This window comes from Lepisma saccharinum, chromosome 20 (genome assembly GCF_977018435.1).
Source record: "Lepisma saccharinum chromosome 20, izLepSacc3.1, whole genome shotgun sequence".
NCBI classification, from domain to species: domain Eukaryota; kingdom Metazoa; phylum Arthropoda; class Insecta; order Zygentoma; family Lepismatidae; genus Lepisma; species Lepisma saccharinum.
The window spans coordinates 26,562,520-26,583,767 of record NC_139248.1 but is presented as its reverse complement, the minus strand read 5'-3'; the positions used below and the strand labels follow the sequence as shown (position 1 = coordinate 26,583,767).

General features: G+C 41.1%; 1 protein-coding gene and 1 pseudogene across 8 annotated transcripts in view; both read left to right on the top strand.

Annotated features, from left to right (window-relative positions):
- Ca-beta (Calcium channel protein beta subunit) overlaps positions 1-21,248 on the top strand; it is a 588,734-nt gene that overhangs the window by 104,882 nt on the left and 462,604 nt on the right. The window lies entirely within an intron of this gene.
- LOC146003564 (sn-1-specific diacylglycerol lipase ABHD11 pseudogene) lies at positions 4,979-5,999 on the top strand (annotated as a pseudogene).

The following is a 21,248-nucleotide window of genomic DNA, read 5'->3' as shown; positions in this document are numbered from 1 at the left end:
AATATCTGATCTATGTAAAAGTAACAAATTTATTTATTTTTGGGTAATTGATAATAATATTTTTAATTTAATAATTTAATTTAGTCATTTATTTTTACTTTTAATAACATTATAAATATTTATATCATATAATTTATATGTATGTTTGTGGGGAGGGGGGTTGTAGATCTTTCTCCCAACCACTAGTCTTAAATGATTTCGCACCCTGTCTTCAACCGGTAATGGGGTGACGTGGGGTCAGCACGTCGAACCCCCAGCCATTATAGGAGATATTTATGAACGGGTTACGCTACTCACTCGTAGCTCCCCAATTTCCTCACGATGCTTGGAGCCCAAAGCACAGCGCCTTCAATGATTAAATAAATGAAAAAATGACAGTTGAGAATTCACTTTCTGGGATGTATGCTGCGAAATATGATATTACCAAAGGAAATTGTTGAAGGATTTTATCTTATGTTGTTCGATGATTTTTTTGTGTGTTGGGATATGAAGATATCATCATTCCTTTTGGGAAGGGCATGTGCCCCGTGTCCCTTCCTCTAAGTCCGATAATGCCATCTCCATTCATCCTCATCGTCCCAGTTAACACATGACGCAGAAAAGTGACTTGAAATAATCAAAATAGAAAGACAGTAGCATAAATAATGCTCACACTTAATTAATAGCATTTCTACATTAACAGTTTAGAAAGCCAGGTGTACGAGGTACAGTCACGGACACTTATGGGTTGTAGTGGTCCCATTGACTTTCAATGCAATCGCTACATCCCAGAAGTGTCCGTGACTGTACTGTTGAGCGTCATACTTCTCGTCCACGTAGTACACACACTGATGGCGTATTCGTAATGTCGTCTTCTAATCAAAGAGTCCCGGGTTCGATACCCGATGGAGGCACATTGCACAGTGCACTTTTAACTGTAAGTCCAGTCCTGATTAGCCTCTCTGTGCATAAAATGGACTTGAAACTTCAATTCAAACGTAATACACACTGAACTACAATTTGCAGACTATCGAAGCTGTGACGTCTGGACTCACAGCCAGTATAATATTCTTTAGGACTCTCATTTTGTGTTCCGACCATGTGTTTTTTGCGATTATCCTTTCATCCATTTCATCATATCATCATTCATCCAAATATTCGCGATTAACCAGAACTGGCAGAAAAGCGAAGTAGAATAGGGTGTACATAATTTTGTTTCTAAGGGGGCAAAATATATCGAAAATTGTCATGCGTTGGTTCCATAGGAGAGGTATGGCAACATGTGGAGCACTGAGGGAAATGGGAAAATTAAGAGAGGAAGTGGATGCCAAAATGAGGAGCATTAAATACTGGGCAAAACTGATCACCATGGAGGGGGGAAATTTGAAGAAACTCTGTGTACAATCACAGATAGGGGGGGGGGGTAATGGGAAGCAATGGGTAGCAAAAACAAAGACTGAATTATACAGTATAGGGCTGGGATGGGTGTGGGAAGAGGGAATAGAGGGGAGAATTGATATGCAGATGCTAGGGGCCATACGTGCCAGACTGGAAGACATTAACAAACAGAAAATTTTGGCAGAATGCGACGCAAAAATATCATTAACATCAGCGAAAATAGTGGACACGGATCGAGAATGGGGAAGGAGGAACTACGTGGATTTATGTGGTGCAAAAGAAAGGTCAGGATTGGCCTGGTTCAGACAGGGGGGATGGGCACAAGTTAAACTAAAACGGGAGGACGGGAGCGTAGAATGCCTGCTATGCGGTGAAGACGAGACGAAATTTCACATTCTCCTCCAGCGCAAAGAAACAGGGGAGGCAAGACAAAAATATATGAGGGAAATATATCAGGGAAATAAAATATGTTCAGCTGTAAAGGCTCATACTGGAAATAAATTCTATTCTATTCTATTCAAAACTCAACTCACATCTAGGAAGAATCGAGACAATGCTGTGCGATCTCATTTGGATTCCACAAGTGTCCTCCTTGCAAGTGGAAAATTTTGAACGGATATGTTTTTTGTGGCTTCAGTGTGTTGTGGCGCCATTCTTGTACCGCACACACATACACACACATAAGAAACATGGCAAGTCTAGGGGGTCATGGCCGTGGCGCTGGTTCTTGCTCCTGGAGCGACATTGAGAGCGAAGGTCGTCGCAGCTTTCTGGAACTGTCGCCTGGAAAGTCACGTGCCGCGGAGGTCCAGTTTGTGTCAATGGTATTGTTAACCTTTCTTTCGTAACGCCCAAAGAAATGGAATTGCTAATAAAAGCGGATGCTCTCATCTTTATCTTAGATACCTTGCGATTGTTCAGAAGGAAAATTAAATATCTCAATATTGACATAACTAACAACTTAAGAGCCGTGCGACTGGCCGGGGCGCCGCCCTCGGGGAGGCGCCAAAAAGGAGAGTCCCCCCTTGATTAGCGCCAAAACCTTAATTCTGATTATGTAAGCGTGGCTATTTATTTGTTTGCTTGAGTTTATTTTGAAATCCCCTTCATGCACAGTAAGGCTAATCGGGACTGCACCTACAGTTTAAAGTAGGGATGGCCATTATTTTTCGAAAAATTCAAAATCGAAAATTTGTTTTTTTTTCGAAAACGAAAAGGGACGAATTTTTTTCACACAACGATTTATTTTTCAAAAAATGAAAAATGTATGGAAAAACGAAAAATCGAAAAAATTCAATTTCGAAAATCGAAAAACATGGACATCCCTAGTTTATAAAGTGAGATCGAACCGTTATGTGGCTCCACCGGCTGCTTTGCTTTTTTTCTTTTTTTGTTTTTTTAAGAGTAGGGTACATTGTTGACAAGAATAATTCAAGTCACTGTCCAGTAACATAATAAATAAATATATTGCAAATGCATGTAGCAAGTTAAGCTAAGAGATTATTGTTATTTTGATGTCAATATGTAGTTTTTTTTAAATAAAACCATAGTTACAATAAACGTGATCTTTAACAGTAACACTTAAAAGTATTCTAAAAATAAGGCTATTATTTTTCTTCACTCACATTCAAGGGAGGTGGAAAGTAAGTGAACTTAGGTGAGATAAGGTGAGGGGTAGCCGCCACTGAAAAAGTTGTATTTTGTAACCAATTAAAACGCACGCCAATGAAATTAGGCGGGTTGCAGAAGTTTACAATGTTGCCACGTCGGATTACCACCTTGTGTGTTCGAACGTTTAAGAGCAGTACGACGTGTAGATATGGGACTCCATTTCTCGGGCCTGTAACGAACTTTCAATTCAAACGATCGCCAGCTCTGTATCGAATGGGACTCGAAAACAGTGGCGCAGAAACGGAGGGGGGGGGGTTGCAGGGGTACATTGAATGACATGGCTACCTGGGGGAAACCCTGGGGGGTAAAGGCGGTCAGGGGCGTGATGGTGATCACATCACCCCCACTCACGACCGGATCAAGAAAGTGTGGGGCGTTACCCCCACACCCCCTATACGCCTTCATGGCGTGGTGCTAAGCACAGGGGAGCACTTTACCTTTTTTTACCTTTTTTTACATTGTACCCCCCAAATTTTTGAAGGGGGTACTGTACCCCTAAATCCGGTTGTACCCCCTGTACCCCCCTGTTAGATAATTTGACAGAGGCAAGGTACTACTGTTAAAATAAAATAGTACCTATTTTCAATTCGCTTAATAATAAAGTTTATATTGTTTATAACTTACATGCATTATCTTCCTTACCACAGAAATTCAAACCATTGTAAACTTATACTACTACATTGTGCCTGCTACTATTTAGTTCATTGACCTGTGTTCCAAGAGGAGTTGAAGGAGTTTATAACCCCCTTTCGCCCAGTATTCCTAAAAAAGGAACGTCAAAGGTAGGAAAATATGACAAAATGATTGTTGATAACCAATAAAAATTGTACATAACCCCTCCCTTTCGAAAATCCAGGGTACGCCACTGGTGGTACTTGCAGTGCTTGAGAGCTTAATTAGGTACAGCTAATTATATTACGATTAAATGCTTTGTCAAATGCAAAGTTAGACCTCTTACGAGTTGATCGGTAACTATCTAAACTCATTTTTTTTGTTTTATAATACAACGTCCTCTAGATGTCTGAGAAAATACAGACTTCTAAAAAGCATTGGATGTGGTACACATCAGCCATAAATTGTTGAAATATCTTTTTATGCTTAGCTATGGGACTTTCAAATTAAAATGAACTGAACTGAATGGAACTCTATAAGTGTGATATATTATGGTTTCTATATCCAGTGGGTGGAGGATGATTATTCCTGGTTGGGATGGCTCAAGATAAAGAACGAGAGAATCCTCCTCACACCCTTTAATCTCACCCTGCATTAAAATGAATAGATGTATCTTTGTTCCCAATTTTCACATTTCGAACTCTTGGTTTTCCGTTCCGTTAAATTCAAAATGAGCCCAGAACAAGATCCAGAACTTTGAGAGTTTTGGAATTGTTATCTGGTCTTAAGAGCTGTTTTTAAAATAACCATAAATTCTAAAAAAAAAACAAAGAAATACGAATTATTTATGCATTTTAAAAAAACAGGAAATACATGTGTACTGCTCTAAAATGTAAAATTTCCCAAGCCTTCACATTATACCTAGGTATAGGCAACCGTGAAGTAGAATGTGTGTGTGTGTGTGTGTGTGCATGTATGGGAGGCTGAATTTTGTACCCCCCCAAATGAAAAACGTTCCTGCGCCACTGCTCGAAGGTGCCCCACAGAGAGCTCGGTCTGACGCTCGAACTAGGCAACGCAGCCCGGTTGACGTTGTCACACAGTGCGCGGGAACCAGCGACTTTTGTCCCGACCTCGCTTTGCTTTTCCCATATGTGGCAACAGCGCAATTCTACCCAGCCGCATATTTCCATGACGGTGCGTTTAGGCACGTGAGCGCAGTCGAAAAGTGCAGCGAACTAGCCTTGGTAATAACAATGTGCATTTTGAGCGTTCAATAATGACAACTGTTGCCAAGCTGTTGTTCTGTTGTGGACTTAGTAACAAAATTCTCACATAATTTCTTCTTCAGGGGCAACCTGGTGTCACAATGTGGAAGATATGTTCAAGTCTTTCCCGTTCCTGTCGCCCCAATGCGAGACGGTTTAGGTTGCATGTGGAGCAAGAGTCTTACAAGCCCTTGCCGTTAGCCTATGCCATCTACGACACATCCCTCGTGCGGGACGACTGGCCCATTATTCTAATGCATGATCTCTTAGGGTGTAAGCAGAACTGGAACTACATATCCAAGCAAATTCACAAGCGAACCCAGCGACAAGTGATATCTGTGGATGCAAGAAACCACGGAGAGAGTCCACACTCGTCAGACTTCACGTATCACCACATGGTGGAGGACATACGTTCGCTCATGGGGGAGCTGAACACATCGAAGGCCATCGTCATTGGGCACAGCATGGGTGGCAAGACCATGATGGCGCTGGCACTCAAGTACCCGTCCCTGGTGGAGCGCCTGGTGGCTGTGGACGCACCAATCTTAGGCCCTCCGCGTAACGTCGAAGCGATGGAGATCCTGTTCGCCCTGATGCGACAGTTCAGAGCGCACCCCGACGAGTCTTTGATCAGCGCCCGCAAGGCCGCGAACGCACACCTGGAATCGTTCGTTCCCGATTCCTTCACGAGGCAGTTCATCCTCACGAACCTCGTGGAACAGGAGAGCAAGATAGGGTGGAGGCTGAATCTCGAAGCCATCACGAAGAACTTCCGGATGCTGATGGCGTTTCCGGAATTCACCACCACGTACAAGGGACCGGCGCTCTTCGTCACCGGGGCGAAGATGAGCTCGGAGCGCGATGACAACCGCGTAACGATCAGGAAACTGTTTCCCAGGGCAGAGTTTGCGTCCATAATAGGCTCCGAACGCACTCTTCACTCCCAAAACCCTTCTGCCTTTATTAACGCCGTGTGTGAATTTCTTCAGGTGGACAAGACTGACGAGTGAAGTTCCTTACTGTCTGTTAGGACTTCATTCACGCTTTTGTAACTTGCATGATCTCATTTATGTTTCTCTGTCTTTATATTATATGCAAATGTCAACGTATAGATCTCGAATAAAGGTGTTCAAAGCTTATGTTAGGCCCAATTGTTACGTCTTGCCTTCAATTGACTACTGTGTCGCTCCAACACTGCACTATATAATTAAAAGTCACCGGACACCAAGGTGCGAAATCCTGGGGGCACAGGGGGAATTCCCCCCACCAACGATCATGTCCTGAAATTCCCCCCCACCAAACTTTTCCGGGGGGGAGAGAGTTTTGGCTGTAACAACAAACATAAATAATTAGTTTGGGAGTCGAATATACTGTACTGGAATAAACACATAAAGAACTGAGAACAAAGAGCCTCATCTCTAAGGGCACTTCTGAACCCATCAATCCCCAAAACACAGCAAATAGTCAGACTTGTTATTTCTTCTCCATTTCTCATCGGCTTTCGTCAGCTACCACAAAGTATTGTATATAAATATATTAATAAAACACGTAATAGAATTTAGATGTGAATTTTATACAGGAAACAATTATCTTCTTAATGTCTCTTAATTGTTGCCCCTTAGTCACGCAAAGCATTGTTCATTACATTGGTAGTATATTATAATCTAAAATTTGCAATCGAATTTTAAATGGTCAGTCGATATAATATATTGTATGTTTTATAAAATAATTTGATTATTTAATAATTGACACATATTTATTGTGTAATATATATATACATGGTGTCTCAAAAGTAAAGCGCAAACTGACACAGGTGAAAGTACACGATAATAGAAGAAAAATGTCTCAGTAAACATGGGTCTGCAAACGGGCCGTTTTCGAGATAATCGCGAATGTGTGATTACAAGCCGCCACTGACTTCATTGTTTGTAAACGTCGCCCTGGTTGGTAAAATGCTAATAATTTGTGCGAATGTGTGGTTAGAAGCCGTCACTCATTGCATTTTGTAAACACAGAGTGCTTTACTCCTTCCGCGTTCTGGGGTTTGCTCTTTTTTACAAAACAGAAGATTTCCGAGAGGTGGCGTTGTAATCAAACAGGACGGATACAATCAGTGCACGGTCTAATCGTACTGTGGGAGTCACTTTTCTTAGTGTATTATTAGGATTTTACCAATTAGGACGACGTTTAGAAACAATGAAGTCAGTGGCCGCTTGTAATCACACATTCGCGATTATCTCGAAAATGGATGGTTTGCAGATCCATGTTTACTGAGACTTTCTAGCTTCTATTATCGTTCTTATCATTGCTGGTGGATTTTCTTTCATTCGTCCTATAGCCTTGTGAATAGTTCATGGGTCGTTTTCGGTCAAGTGGGTCTGGACCATGCTTTATGGGCAGGGGCATTATCGTGCTGATAGAGAAAAGGTCCCATTCCAAACTGTTGTCAATGTATGGGCAGCATGCTATTGTCAAAAATGTCCTCATAAACTCAACTTTTAATGTTGCCATTGATCAAAACTAACAGTCACAAACCATGACACTACCGCCACGTTAACTTGGGTGTCCGGTGACGTTTGGCAATGTAGTGTAGCTAACTCTGATCAACAACATGTTATCGAGAACAGACCCATGTCGTCGGAACGTGATTGCCAGTACCAGGAGTGTGAGGTGAAGGCGAGACGAGGAACAGTGTCCATGTCCCGCCAGACGCGAGGTTCCTCCTCCCCACCAACCTTTCCCCGCTGCGACCTGGAGAAAGAGTGAGTGGTCTGTGCGCTGGGTGGTTGAAGGAGGGGGAGAAAGCTTAGCATGACGCTTATGAGAGTATATTATTTTACTTATTGTCTTGTAAATATAAAAACTTCCAAATGTGTAGAAAAACACACGAACGGAAAGAGGACAGGTTGAAGATTTTGTTTGTGTTGGGAAAAAATCTGGAACTTCTATTTGATTAGCTGTAACTTGAAGATGTTTGCTCATAAGGAATACATGGTAAGGTATGAAGGTACATATTCTCGATCTCGGCAATTTGGAAGTGATGTGATCAGCACCACGCTCCTGCCGCTTTTATCCGGGTTCGGAAAATACGCGTAAATAAAGTTTTGTACATGACACGTAAATTACGGTTGGGCGTAAAATACGTATAAAACGTAACGTATGTAAAAACTAGAATCAAACATAAAAATTGAAATAAAACATGTTTTTCGCGATGGTTATTGTTATGTACGGCAGTTGGCAGTGGTAGAAAACAAAAAAAGGTTCTAAAAAAACTTTCCTAATTTATATGTGCTCTTAATATGGGAAATTTACAAACTGCCATATTCACGTTAACATCATAATTATCCTTGCAAGTGTATAATACGCAAGAAGAAGGAATTTGATGCTGTTACTAAAACTTCGAAATCCAATCCAAATAAATTGTCGCTAATCGTTATGTTGTGTTATAAATAGAAGTACTAGTGCAACATGTATGTATCAACAGGTTTCTCAAATTTTTAAATATGTGAAAGAATAATTACATTTATAAAAATCTGTTAGTGAGGGTGAGGGCGTGAGGTGGCTGTATAAACAAACAATCTTCAGAAAATAATGATTTTGTTCTGAAATATGTAAGAAAATTAATGTTGAAAATGTAATATAATTAAAGTAGTTTTTATATTTAAGAAAAGAAAATTAGTTTTTTACATCTGTGTAAAAAAACTGGTTTTCTACGCGAAGTAAATTACTAGTAAATTACGCGTAATTTACGTAAAAATCGTAACTAATAAATTACCTTGCCAACCCTGCGCCCAGGTACCCATTGATTTGAGGCTAGGTGAGCCCCAGAGCGACTATATGTGGGTACAAGGCCGGAAAATTCCGACCTTAGATCATCCACACCGGAGATCGAACCCGGGTCTCCCGCATCAGTCAGACGCCCTACCGACTACACCACCTGCATGGGATTCTGTAAATACTTATTCAAAATATTTTTTACAGATCTAATTTAGCTTAATTATCAATGTAAAAAACCATTCTCGTGTACTGCGTTTTTTTCTCAGTAGGCCTATTCCGATAACATGCATATTAGATCCATTAAAGAATTGGGAATTTGAGGGAAGGGGCTAGTTTTAGAGATAGAAAATGAAGAATCAACAGACAGGAACAAGAGAGTTATTCATAAAGGGTGGCGCAAAAGTCATCATCCTATTTGAACTGACCTTTATTTTGACATCTTGTTGGTTATATCAGTAGTGTTTTGCCAGTTAAATAGAAGATACTCACGAAATTTATTGTGTGCGAAAATGAATAAGTGTACCCCACAAGAACGTGGAAAAGAGGTGACAATTTTGCGTGACACTTTTCCGGGCAGAGTAATATCCCGTTTCGGTGATTTGCCATGGCCCGCCAGGTTCCCCGATTTGACCGCTCCAAATTTCTCCTTTGGGGATATTTGAAGTCATTGGTTCATGTGATTAAGCCAGAGACGTTGCAGCAACTAATGGACAATATTCAGCATGAAATTGAAAACATTTCCCCGCAGATTCTTTCCAACACCATGGAAAACTCGATAAGAAGAGCCCAAATTTGCATCAATTCGAATGGTGATCATTTGTTGGATGACATCTTTTAAAATTGAGGACATAAAACTTACAAGTATCAATAAAAGTTTAACACAAAGAAACCTACTTTGATTAATTTAAGACCCAAGCTATAGGCTAAGAAAATCAGGTGATGACTTTTGGGCCACCTTGTATTTTAACCTAGCACCTAAGCACGTAAGAGATAAGTTCATTGAAAACGAGTGCAGCATATAAAGTAGTAAAAGGTACCGGTAACTCAAAAAATCAACAATGAGGACATCTTTGTTAACTTCAACAAAATGCTCCTTGAAGTTATGAACACTATCCATTGCCTGGTGCTATGAAGGTGTCCTTTTGGTTGTTGTTGTTGTTGTTGAGTTGGTGTTTTAAGTCCACTTTATGCACAGTAAGGCTAATCGGGACTGGACCTACAGTTTAAAGTGGGTTCCGAACCACTTGTGCCTCCAACGGGTATCGAACCCGGGACCCCTTGATTACAAGGCAATGACGCTACCACTGCGCCATGGGGGAGGCCCAGGTGTCCTTTTGGATCTTAGCCATAGTGAAGATTGTGTAATGGGCGTTGAATTGTTGTGAAGTCCAGTTTATGCACAGATAGGCCAATCGGGACCGGAACTACAGTTTAAAGTGGGATCCAAAGAGTGGCGGATCCAGAAGTTAGGGTTGGGAGTAGGCCCGTAGCTAGAATTGATCTCCAGAGGGGCTCACCGGTTGCCAGGGGGGATTTGCAAACAAAGTCAATTTTTCAAAAGTTTAACAGTATTAATTGAAGGTAAATTATGTGTGTGGGGAGTCGTTAACACAAAATTTTCAAATATCATACCTATATCTTCTAAAACATCTTTTGAAGTGATAATTGACTGCTACTCACATCATCCCTTGCTACACAATCCATACTACACATTCCGCTCCCGGCCGAAGCAATAAAACTCCCTTTCGTTCGCAAAACCTGGGAGCTGTTGATCGAAGATGTGGAAGGAATGAAATGATGATGTCAAAGTCACAGATTTCTGTCCAAAACGAACGGGAGGCCGCAACAGGGACAGTGAAGGTACAGATAAAGAAGTCCTCCTATGAAAGAACTTACAAAGTCTAGATGATCTAAATACTTGCAGTTACTTAGACTTCAGCTCATAAACAAGATGAACGAATAACTGCTGTTCATGTTCAGTGAATTCATCCTTCACCAAGTTGTGAGCAAGATAATATCTGCTGTACACATTTCAACTCCTCACTGCAAACAAATTATACAAAATAGTTTAACCTGTCACAGGGCACGGAAGCTGACGACGGTGCCGGGAGGCGCTGAGCCGCCCTGGCTCCTGCCTGGCTAACGCATTGCTTTGCAAAAATAGGGATTCAGGGCTGCAATCAGTGGCGTGTCTAAGGGGGGGGGGGTTGGTGTGGGTCATAACCCCCACGTTGGCCCAGTATTACTAAAAACACGTCATAGGTAAAATGGCAAAAATGAGGGCTGCTAGTAAAAAAAAAAGTATATGTAACTCCCCCCTTACGAAAATCCTGGGCACGCCACTGGCTGCAGCGGATGGTTATTATTGTATGTCCTTATCATTATTCTTCCCACTGTCACGGTAAAATGAACGACAAGTAAAGTGAATGAACAGAAGGCACATACTTATTCTCTCAAGGGGTCTCGGGTTCGATACCATTTTAAGGCAGTGGTTCGGATCTAAATTTAAACTGTAGGTCCAATTACGATCTGCCTATAATGAGCATGAAGTGGACTTTAATCAAACTTTAAAAAATATTTTGGAGACTATTAAACTTGGTGATAAAAGACAGAATAGTTGAGTCTTCAAATATATTAGGCATTATCTGTAACTGCGATTAGGTGACAAAACTGGGGGGAAAGGACAGTTTATTTTCTCTTGGTAGACATGGATTAGCGGGAGCAAAATGTGGCGAGGGAACTGGCCCCACGTCCCTCCTAATCGCCGCCTCTGGGCATAATTATACCGGGTGTCCCAGAAGTCTTTCCCTGATTACAAACTTTATTCATATCCGCTATATGCAATGCAGCGATGTGAAAGTGGTGCCAAAATGTTGGAAAACTAACCAAGTTTGTTTTGTTCCAGGTTTCAGTAACGTGGCTGTAGTGTAGCAGTGTAGCAGTGTAGCACAAATCAGGAAAAAGCTCAGTGTGTCACGAGACCCGGTCACCAATAACAGTGCAGAGGAACTTTCAAACAACTTACGGAAAGATGCCGCCCGATGTCGAGAGCATTAAGTCGTGGTATGACAAGTTGAAGACCACAGAATCTGTTGCTGACTTACCGAGAAGTGGCCGAACCATCAACCTCAGCGATTTCAAACAACGTAAAACATGAGCCAAAAAGTTATCTTTATGATATCTTACACAAACGTTTATTTTTTTCGTGCATTCAAAGTGCAAATTGTACAGGCTTTGTTGCCTAATGATACCAGGGGACACACTGAGCTCTTTCCTGATTTGTGAACATTTCCGGTTTCCTGGGCACTGACACTGCTACACTACAGCCACGTTACTGAAACCTGGAACAAGAAAACTTGGTTAGCTTTCCAACATTTTGGAACCACTTTCACATCGCTGCATTGCATATAGCGGATATGAATAAAGTTTGTAATCAAGGAAAGACTTCTGGGACACCCGGTATATCCAAAAACGTGTCGGTAGGAGGAACGATCGCCCCTAGCATCCTCCCCGTGGATCCGCACCTGGATCTAAACCACTCCACCGGATTCGAACCCGGGACCCGTTGATTACAAGGCAATTAGACAAATAAGAACAATAAAATTCCTACCTGATTTCAGCACGGAAAGATCACAAGGTTCACTCGATCGAACGCCTTACGAATGTCCGGACACACACCACGTATCCCTCCGCTTCAAACCGACCGGTAAGGACAAGTGACGCGTTCGTATGACCCGTCCTGGCTAAGGCATCTCTAAACTTGACTTGGGCGCTTCAATCTTAATGCAATGCCTGCGCAATAGGCCAATTAATAGCGGTCCCAACGGTGCCTGCCGTCGTAACCGATGGAATGCTGCTTATTACAAGACCTGATTTTTCAAGCAATCATTAACTCGATTTTAACTCATCCTCCCAAGCCACCCAGTACAAGGTAAACGGTCTTTTTTTTTTCAAGTCAGTGAAGGCAGAAGCTGTGTTACTCCGCTTAGGTGAGGCTTGTAGTAATTTAACATGCAAAAGGATTCATCTTGCTTTGGCGCACCTGTCCGTCGAACAAGTTTCAAAGCAATAGGTTAAGAAAGAAAAAGACACAAAAATGAAGCTAAAGTGTGGGGGCAAAAAGAGAACTGGTTGCGATTCTTGTGTCGTACACAGTCAAATATATGGTTCTGGTTTTTTTTCCAAACTCCTAGTGTTTGGGTGCAGGGAAGGGAAAAAAGCATCTGGATGTGTTAGGCCCGTTCACGCAAGGGTCTCCCAGTGGCAAACGCTGTCGACTTGTAATGAAGAGGGTTCCTGATTCGAGCACAGTGGTTCGTATCCAACTGACAGGCTCGGTTTAGATTAGGCTAAAATGTGTTATAGTTTTACTCTCGTATTTGAACAGCGATGACCATATCTTAAATTTCAATCGTTTTGTGGATCCTGGTACCAAATCCTGTCTAGCGGATTTAGGTGACCAGACGTCGCAAACGAATTTTGTTCGAGGAGGGGAAGAGGTTAAGGATGGACGGAATACGTAGGCCTTTCGGTTGTCACGGCTGTGAAGACTCACTCTCACTCTCTCTCTCTCTTCTTATTTCATTCTGTCTAATTTTCTCTATCGCCATCCTTATCTTTATTTGTCTCTTTATATCTTTATATCTCACCCTCTCTCTTTCTTTCCTTCTTCATCTACATCTTTATTTCTCACTCTCTCTTTCCTTCCTTCCTTCATCTATATCTTTATTTCTCACGCTCTTTCTTTCTTTCCTTCTTCATCTATATCTTTATTTCTCTCTCACTCTTTCCTTCCTTCTTCATCTATATCTTTAATTCTTACTCTCTTTCTTTATTCGTCACGCTCTCTCTTTGTTTCCTTCTTCATCTATATCATTCTTTCATTGTCTGTTTCTCTCCCTCTCGCATTCTTATCTTGCTTATCTATCTCTTTCTTTCCTTGTCTGTTTCTCTTTCTTTTCTATCTATTTCTTTCCCTTTTTCTTTCTTCCCTCGCTTATTTATCTCGTTCTTTCTTTCTCTGTTCTCTCTTCCTCATACTTTCTTTCTTCCTTTCTATGTTTCTTCCTCTCTGTTTATCTCCATCTCTTTTCTTCCCTTTCTTATCTCTTTCTTTCGTTTGTTCTTTCTGTTTGTCCTCTCTTTTCCCCATTCTTATCCGTCTCTATCTCTATTTATTGTTTCTCTCGTTCTTTGTTTCCCTCCTTTGTTCGTATTTCCTTGCGTATCTCTTTCATTCTTTCTGTCCTTCTCCTTGCTTATCTCCTTCTTTCTCTATTCCTTCGTTCTTTCTTTCTTGCTTTGTTTATCTCCCTCTCTCTTTCTTCCCTTGCTTATCTGTCTCTATCTTTCTATGATTCTTTCGTTCTGTCTTATTGTTCTTTCTTTTTGTTTCAGAAATTCAAATCTAATAGTCAGTGCCAAATTTTACCGTATTTTCATTTTATTTTATAAATTGAGCCAAAGAGGGATTACAAACCCCACCAACCCCTTGAGTACGCCACAATCTTTTAATGAAATGTTCTTGTTTTCCTTATATAGTATTAAGTAAATAATACCACCAATTAAAACTCGTGAAATGTTAAAAAAAAAGGCAGTTTACAATTTCTATCACACAATTCGATAGTTCGAATCCAGAATAAGTATTGGGCCTTATAACGGTCAAATATTGAGTGACAAGTAATTAATCTAATTGCCCGTTAGTAGGAATTAATTGCAATTGGTATTATTAAAATCCGTCGCGAATACAGGTGTCTAGCGAACTGCCTTAGCCAACACTAGCTTGCTCAACCACCGTTTTTCGCCCGAATTCGGATTTACATGCATTCTTATGGGAATAACAAGAAAAATGCAACTTCTAACCAATGGACCGAATTTGATGAGATTTCAACCAGCGGAAGACCACATCATGAAAGTACTGATTCCAAGATTTGAGCCTAATCAGAACAGAACTACGGGAGTTATGAATTATTAAAGATTCATCGCTGAATTGAAAGGGAGAAGCTACCCTACTGAGATGTCCTTGCTTTTCGTGACTGACTACAATGGAGAAAGAGTTAGCCTAATCTCTGCGCGAGGGGCTGCTACCAAAGGTTAAGGACCGGAGTGAGCATTGACCAGGATAGGAGGACAACGGTCAAAGCACCAGAAACAATAAACAAGCACCTGATCATAGAGGGTAGCGCGTCACTACGTTCAAATCTGGAATAAAAGGGATGATTTGAAACAGTTTTGCACAGTTTGCCTACAATCGCCACCGGAGTGTGAGCTACGCGCGACCGAGCTGCGAGTTGCAAGCAGACTCGAGGTCTGGATTTGTTTTTCCTCGAGTGAGTGTTTCAGAGCCATGGAGTAGAGCAGAATAGAACCAGGGGGTCGTTACTCCCCCTTGCCGTCAACGCATCCGTGCACATACGTGTGGTTATGTGAGAATAACGCCAGACACGTCCACCCGTGTCAATCGTCCGAAACAACGTCCAAAGTAGTGAAAGTTAATACCATTTGATATCCATGTGAAACCGCGAATGGCTCATCGCGTATGTTCGTCTCATCGCCCAAGTCACGTATCTGTACTTACGAGTGACCGCGAAGAACTGACCTATTATTGCGCAAGTTGTCGTATGGAGTCGACAGTGAACGAGTGAAGCCAGGATCCGATGAGGCCAGATGGAGCTGCCGACTGATCCACTTTCGCCAACCAGGATAACCGCGAGGTGCAACAATGGAGCGTGGAGGCCTTCCAAAACTGTAGGACCACTTTCACCCAACCCAGGTCAGAGGGAATGCAGCGAAGGTAAGATCCAACCATGTGCGTGTGTGAGAAAGATGACGACTATCTACCGCGAATCTGCGTAAATCAAATCATTGCTTAACTTAAATCAGCGCTATGGCATCCCTAGACATCGGTATTCCGGCGGAAGTAATCAATGTTAAAGATGAGACATGACAGTTCATGAAATATATTTATACCTTCAGAAAAGATAGAAGGGGTTCGCACAAGGAACAATTATTCACTTTATGCTTAAAATCCTAAACGATAAATTGTAAAAGGCAATGTAGCCAGACATAACAAGAGTATGGTCAAAGTAGTAATTAATCTAACCTTTGTAATTGTCATATTGTCGCCATATGCCATGGAATGAGAGTATGAATGTGAGATCGAGTGAAAGAGGGCAAGATGTACTGTGTTTTTATCTGTGCTTTAATATATGTGTATATTCAGAAACACCGTAGTATTATGTAACGTCATTTCAGGTATTTAAAATCAAATCCTCCTAGGTTTATTCTCGGTAACTCCGACTGTTAGGCACTTATCCTGACCGTATTATATTTCGTGTAATGTTTAATTCGCCCAGCAGGTGAGGCGAGAGATTCTTCGTTGTTGCGTTGCTAAGCTCAGCTCAGTTGAGTTAGTTGAGTTAATTAGTTTATTTATTAAATTAGCAGCCCGTGACAGCCTCCCCGATGGCGTAGTGGTAACATCGTCACCTTGCAATCAAGGGATCCCGGGTTCGATACCCGGTGGGGGCACATAGTGGTTCGGATCCCACTTTAAACTGTAGGTCCAGTCCCGATTGGCCTTTATGTGCATAAAGTGGACTTTAAAACAACAATTCAGTCAAACCGAATGAGCATTGCACGTTTAAAGCAATTCATCAAAATCGTGTGAGATAATTCCTAATTATAATCTAATTTAATATAATACATACTATGTAATAATAAGGAACCTCTCTTTATATTTTAAAGTACTTTTGTTAGAATGCAGCACGAATTTCAGCCAGCAAGATGCGAAAAAGAATAAAACAGGGAGGGTGAACTAACCCTGATAGAGCAAGGGTTGTAGCTGACGCTTTCACCCTCTCGTTCTGTGCACCACAGACCTCGGGCAGACCATCCGTCACGTACATTTTATTGAACATCGACCCGCTGTGGCGAGAGAGCTTTGCCCTTGCGCGGTCTTCCATGGTGCGTACCGACAACTATTCTCATAGCTGCGTTCGTTGCGGAAGCTCCCCCTCCCGTGACGCCGCAGGGGAGGGGAGGGGCTCTGGCGTGTCGTCGGCTTGCAGCACCGCTGTGCCCGGATCGCGAAGAATCATTGCAGGAACTGTATTTTTGTGAGGACACTGGACCCAAAAGAGTGCGATCATGATCGTGAACCATCTCAGAGTCTGAATAATTGAAATTCGTGTCTGAACATGGACGATTGTGCCAGCATTCGAACGTTTTGCATGTCCCACGTATGGCAAAACATCTAGCAGCCGAAACATCCAAGACAGACTTCGCGCGGAAAATTAGGGGAGGAGCAAGTTTTGTAATACACACACATTCGTCCACTGTTCAAGGTTGCCAACCGCACAATATTTCCATTAACCTTGGAGGCTTTTCAATGCCGCTTTCCGTATCAGACATTTTACGTTACAGGCCACAGCCCTCTTATTTTTATGCACTCATTTGCACTACTCCTCTCCAATCTGACAATAATTGTTGTAAACAAAATACATAGTAGTGATAATAATGACTATCGAGAGAGTAAAGTTTACCCAAGGGTTTATGTAGAATTTTCCATCTGTTCGTATATTTAGGGGGATGTAAGGGTAAATTTAGGGAAAAAATTGCCATAAATTGAACCTTTGCGATTAAAATTTAGAGGATGTTGACTAAATTTCCGGGAGAGTTGTTCACCGAACTTTTCTCAGTTTTATAGATTATCATGTTAAAAAATAAAGTATATACGAGGGTTGGGTCATAACTCATGGCAACTTTTTTTTTTTTTTTTTTGCGAGACCGGCACAAAAATTCGAAATATACGAATGGAAGAGGAAACTGTATGGAAGTGAACAATGCAGGATCAGTGGCGGCGATTAGGGGGGCGAGGGGGCAGGTGCCCCCCCACTTTTTGCAACTTTTGCCCCTGCACTATGCTAAACCTTATCTGCCAAGGGAAAGACCCCTAGTTTTGTCACTTTGCCCCCCCCCCAAGTTTTGGGACCCAATCGCCGCCACTGATGCAGGTCATGTGTACCAAGGGTTGGTAGGTAAGTGCCAAAAGATCATAAACATGTATTGTTCTACATGTGTTTTTATGTTAAATAAGAATCTGCATTTGCCCCCAGTTACCATGATCAGAGTTTGTAAGTCTGTGGCAAGCTCACATTTACATACAGAAAAATATTTAGCTAAAAACCCTAGTCCCAATGATGACAAACTGCACCTTTTTGACACTAAATCTGGTATACTCTCGGGAAGCCTGAAGTCTATTTTTTTTAACAGCGTTAAATACATTTTTTAACTAAGAGATGGCAGTGTGCAAATTAGTTAATATACAAGTATACAATTATTAATCATTATTTGCAAGAAAGAAAGTTCGTTATTGCTAGTGGATATTTGAGAAATGTTATTGCTCATAAAATATTTTTCCGTTCTGTTATTAATTTTACATACGCATACTTCTTTAAATTGACAATTTTTATAACAATATGTCAGACAGCAATACAGCTTTATAGTAAGTAGATGTGCTTGTGCTTTCGGTTTCTATGTCGGAGAGGCTCGAAGCGTGCTTACCCTGTCGCCATTTACGGGGTCCTAAGGAACCAAGCGTATTTGTAAAGATTGTTAGTTTCCATTTTTTCTTCATCCATTGCGTCTTCTAAAGGGACGCTCTTTTCCAAAAGGCTTTCTTTCACCACAGGGACCTAGACTGGGTCCAGCGATTTATCCACACACTCCTTAAAAATTTTCACAACGGCCCAAATTTACGGTCATTCTGGCCCTAAGGTTTCCCTTACATATCCATAAATACCCCCCTGAAAACCAAATTTCTGGATAAACGGGTGAACCAGAGAGCTACTCCATCCAGGAGGGACACTGCAGGGAAAAACCCACAAGAAATCACCCAAGCTGGGAATCAAACATGGGTCTCTCACATTATCTTTCGATTCTTTCTTACATCAGTATTTCTCCTCAATCCGTGCCTTATCCAGGGTTCGAACTCGCAGCCTCTGGCATCGTAGCGTGTTATGCTAACCATTCCTCCACGGAGGTAGACTTTATGTGGAGTTCATACCGAAGATCGAACCCATGACCGCTGGCACCAAATGTGAGAGTGCTAACCACACGGCCAGAGGTGTATGCTGAGTCTAAAACCTGGACTAGCTCAGTATGACACCTGGTACTAGGCTATGGAGGAAGGTAGAAGACCATAGGCTAGGGTTACCAGACGTCCGGATTTTCCCGGACATGTCCTACATTTTAGCCTTATGTCCGGCGTCCGGGAGGAATTTGAAAAAATATTATAAATGTCCTACATTTTAAGCATCACATAATATTATAAATGTCCTTCATTTTGAGCATCACATAATATTAATTAGGAAAATACGTAACAGAAAAAAAACATGCAAGTTAGAAGTCTATGGACTGCGCTTACAAACTCAATAGTAAAATTTATTTAGATTCAGTTATTGCCCAAAAAGAAAATAAGTTTGTCCTGCTACTAAACAAACGGGAAAACGGAAGCAATTAATGAACAAAGTTTTGGGACCACTTTCTGATAACGTCACTGTTCAATGCCTGAGCAGAATTTCTTGCCTTAGGGTCTATACTGATAGAACAAGGTGTGGCCCATTCTTATTCATATTCAATATAATTTGATTGTAAAGCAGGGGTATAGAGAACAAAGTTTTTCAGGGTGTCTGCCAGTCAAGAAAGTCGTGGAAGTCAAGAAAAAGTAAAGAAATCAACAAGAAGTCAATTAAAAGGCAATAAATTATTCTTGTGGTCAAGAATTTTTGTTATAATGACTGATTGGTTGATTTAGTTTATTTTACTTTACTTTTTTCTGTCCCTTTGGCTAATCGCGAAGATGAGGATGAATGGTGGTAAGATAAGATGGATGAATGGATAGTCATAAACATATAGGGACAACCGACACAAGCCCCACATAAGTTTATACTGGCTGTGAGTAGACACCAAAGACTCGCTTGTCTGCCAAACACAGTTGAGGATGCATTAATACGAGAAAGCAGATCTAATTCTCTTCTTAAATTCAGCTTCAGTTTTCATCCTAACTGGCTCTTTGGTAGGGTTTTTCATTAAATAAATATTTATTTTCTTAATTACTAATTTCCAACTTTACCTAAGTAGAGGTCGAATAAATAAACGTTAAGAAAAACTGAAAAAAGGTCTAGAAAAGTCCAGAAAAAGTCAAGAATTCTGGATATGTTATTTTGGTAGACACCCTGTTATTGAACTAAAAACTACACAAGATGAAACTTCTGGAACCATTTTCAATTACGGTAACTGTTGAATATTTGTTTGCCATTACAGGTCATAATTCAAATGTTGAGAGAGTTCATTCATTACCATCAGCACAACAGACTCACCAGAGAAATTATTTTTTTCATAAAGTCTGTAAAATGTTTGGTATACTGATCCCTATAATTTAGAGAGTTTGATGACTGTCCACTCTAACATAAATATACTAGTAGTTTGACTAAACCCGAAATTTTGATAAAAATTGTCTTCTCTGAGAAGTAGCTACCGCTTAAATCATGTAGTAAGAGGTGCATTGATTAGTTTGCAAGTTTTAAAAAGTGTCATTATTCAACTACTTTCTAGTAACGTGTTCTATGTATTATTTATTGAGAATGTTTTGTGTCCTACATTTTGACTCAATGTCCTACATTTTGGGGCAGCATGTCCTACATTTCCCTTACAGCGATCTGGTAACCATACCATAGGCTCATTCTCGACGTCTTCAAGGAAGCCACTTTGCCATCCCAACGGTAGTCTGATTGCAAACTTATAAAATTTCAGTTTGTCAACTCCTAACAATTCAGGTTGCCAAATCGTAACAATTCAGGTTGCCAAATCCTAAAAATTCAGGTTGCCAACTCAAAGAATTAAGGTTGCCAACTCCTAAGAATTAAGGTTGCCAACTTCTAAGAATGCAGGGTTGCCAACTTCTAAGAATTCAGGTTGCCAACTTCTAAGAAGTCAGGTTGCCAACTCCTAAGAATTCAGGTTGCCAACTTCAGAATCGCCTTTATCTTCAGTATTTTACTTTCTAGGCTTCAGGCTTCTCAGATAGCCTAGCTAGCCTAGAATATACGCCCCTGCACACGGCTATGGGAAGACCATAGCTATAATAAATATTAATAATCAATAATTCAATAACTGAAGAAAACAGAACTTTCAGCATTCTGGTAGGGATATTCTGCAACTGCTTGTTTTTTCAAGAGACAAGATTGGGGTTTAAGGGGTGACCTGCTGGTAAGGCACCCAAAGGTCAATCTCACTTCCTCGTAGTACATCCCGGTAACTGCTTCATGCAGACTAACAAGACTCTGGCGTCTGGACCTGCGGCCAGTATAATCCTCCCTAGGGCTGCATAATGTCTCGTTCTGTATGCTGATTGGTTGTTAAAGGTCCAGGGACCCATAAATTCTAATGGGTTCTGCTGTAGGACCGGAAACTTTTTCCTCGCACAATTTATATTCGGTCCACGTTGCGTATTGTTTCATCGAAAAAAGGTTCCTGGACCGA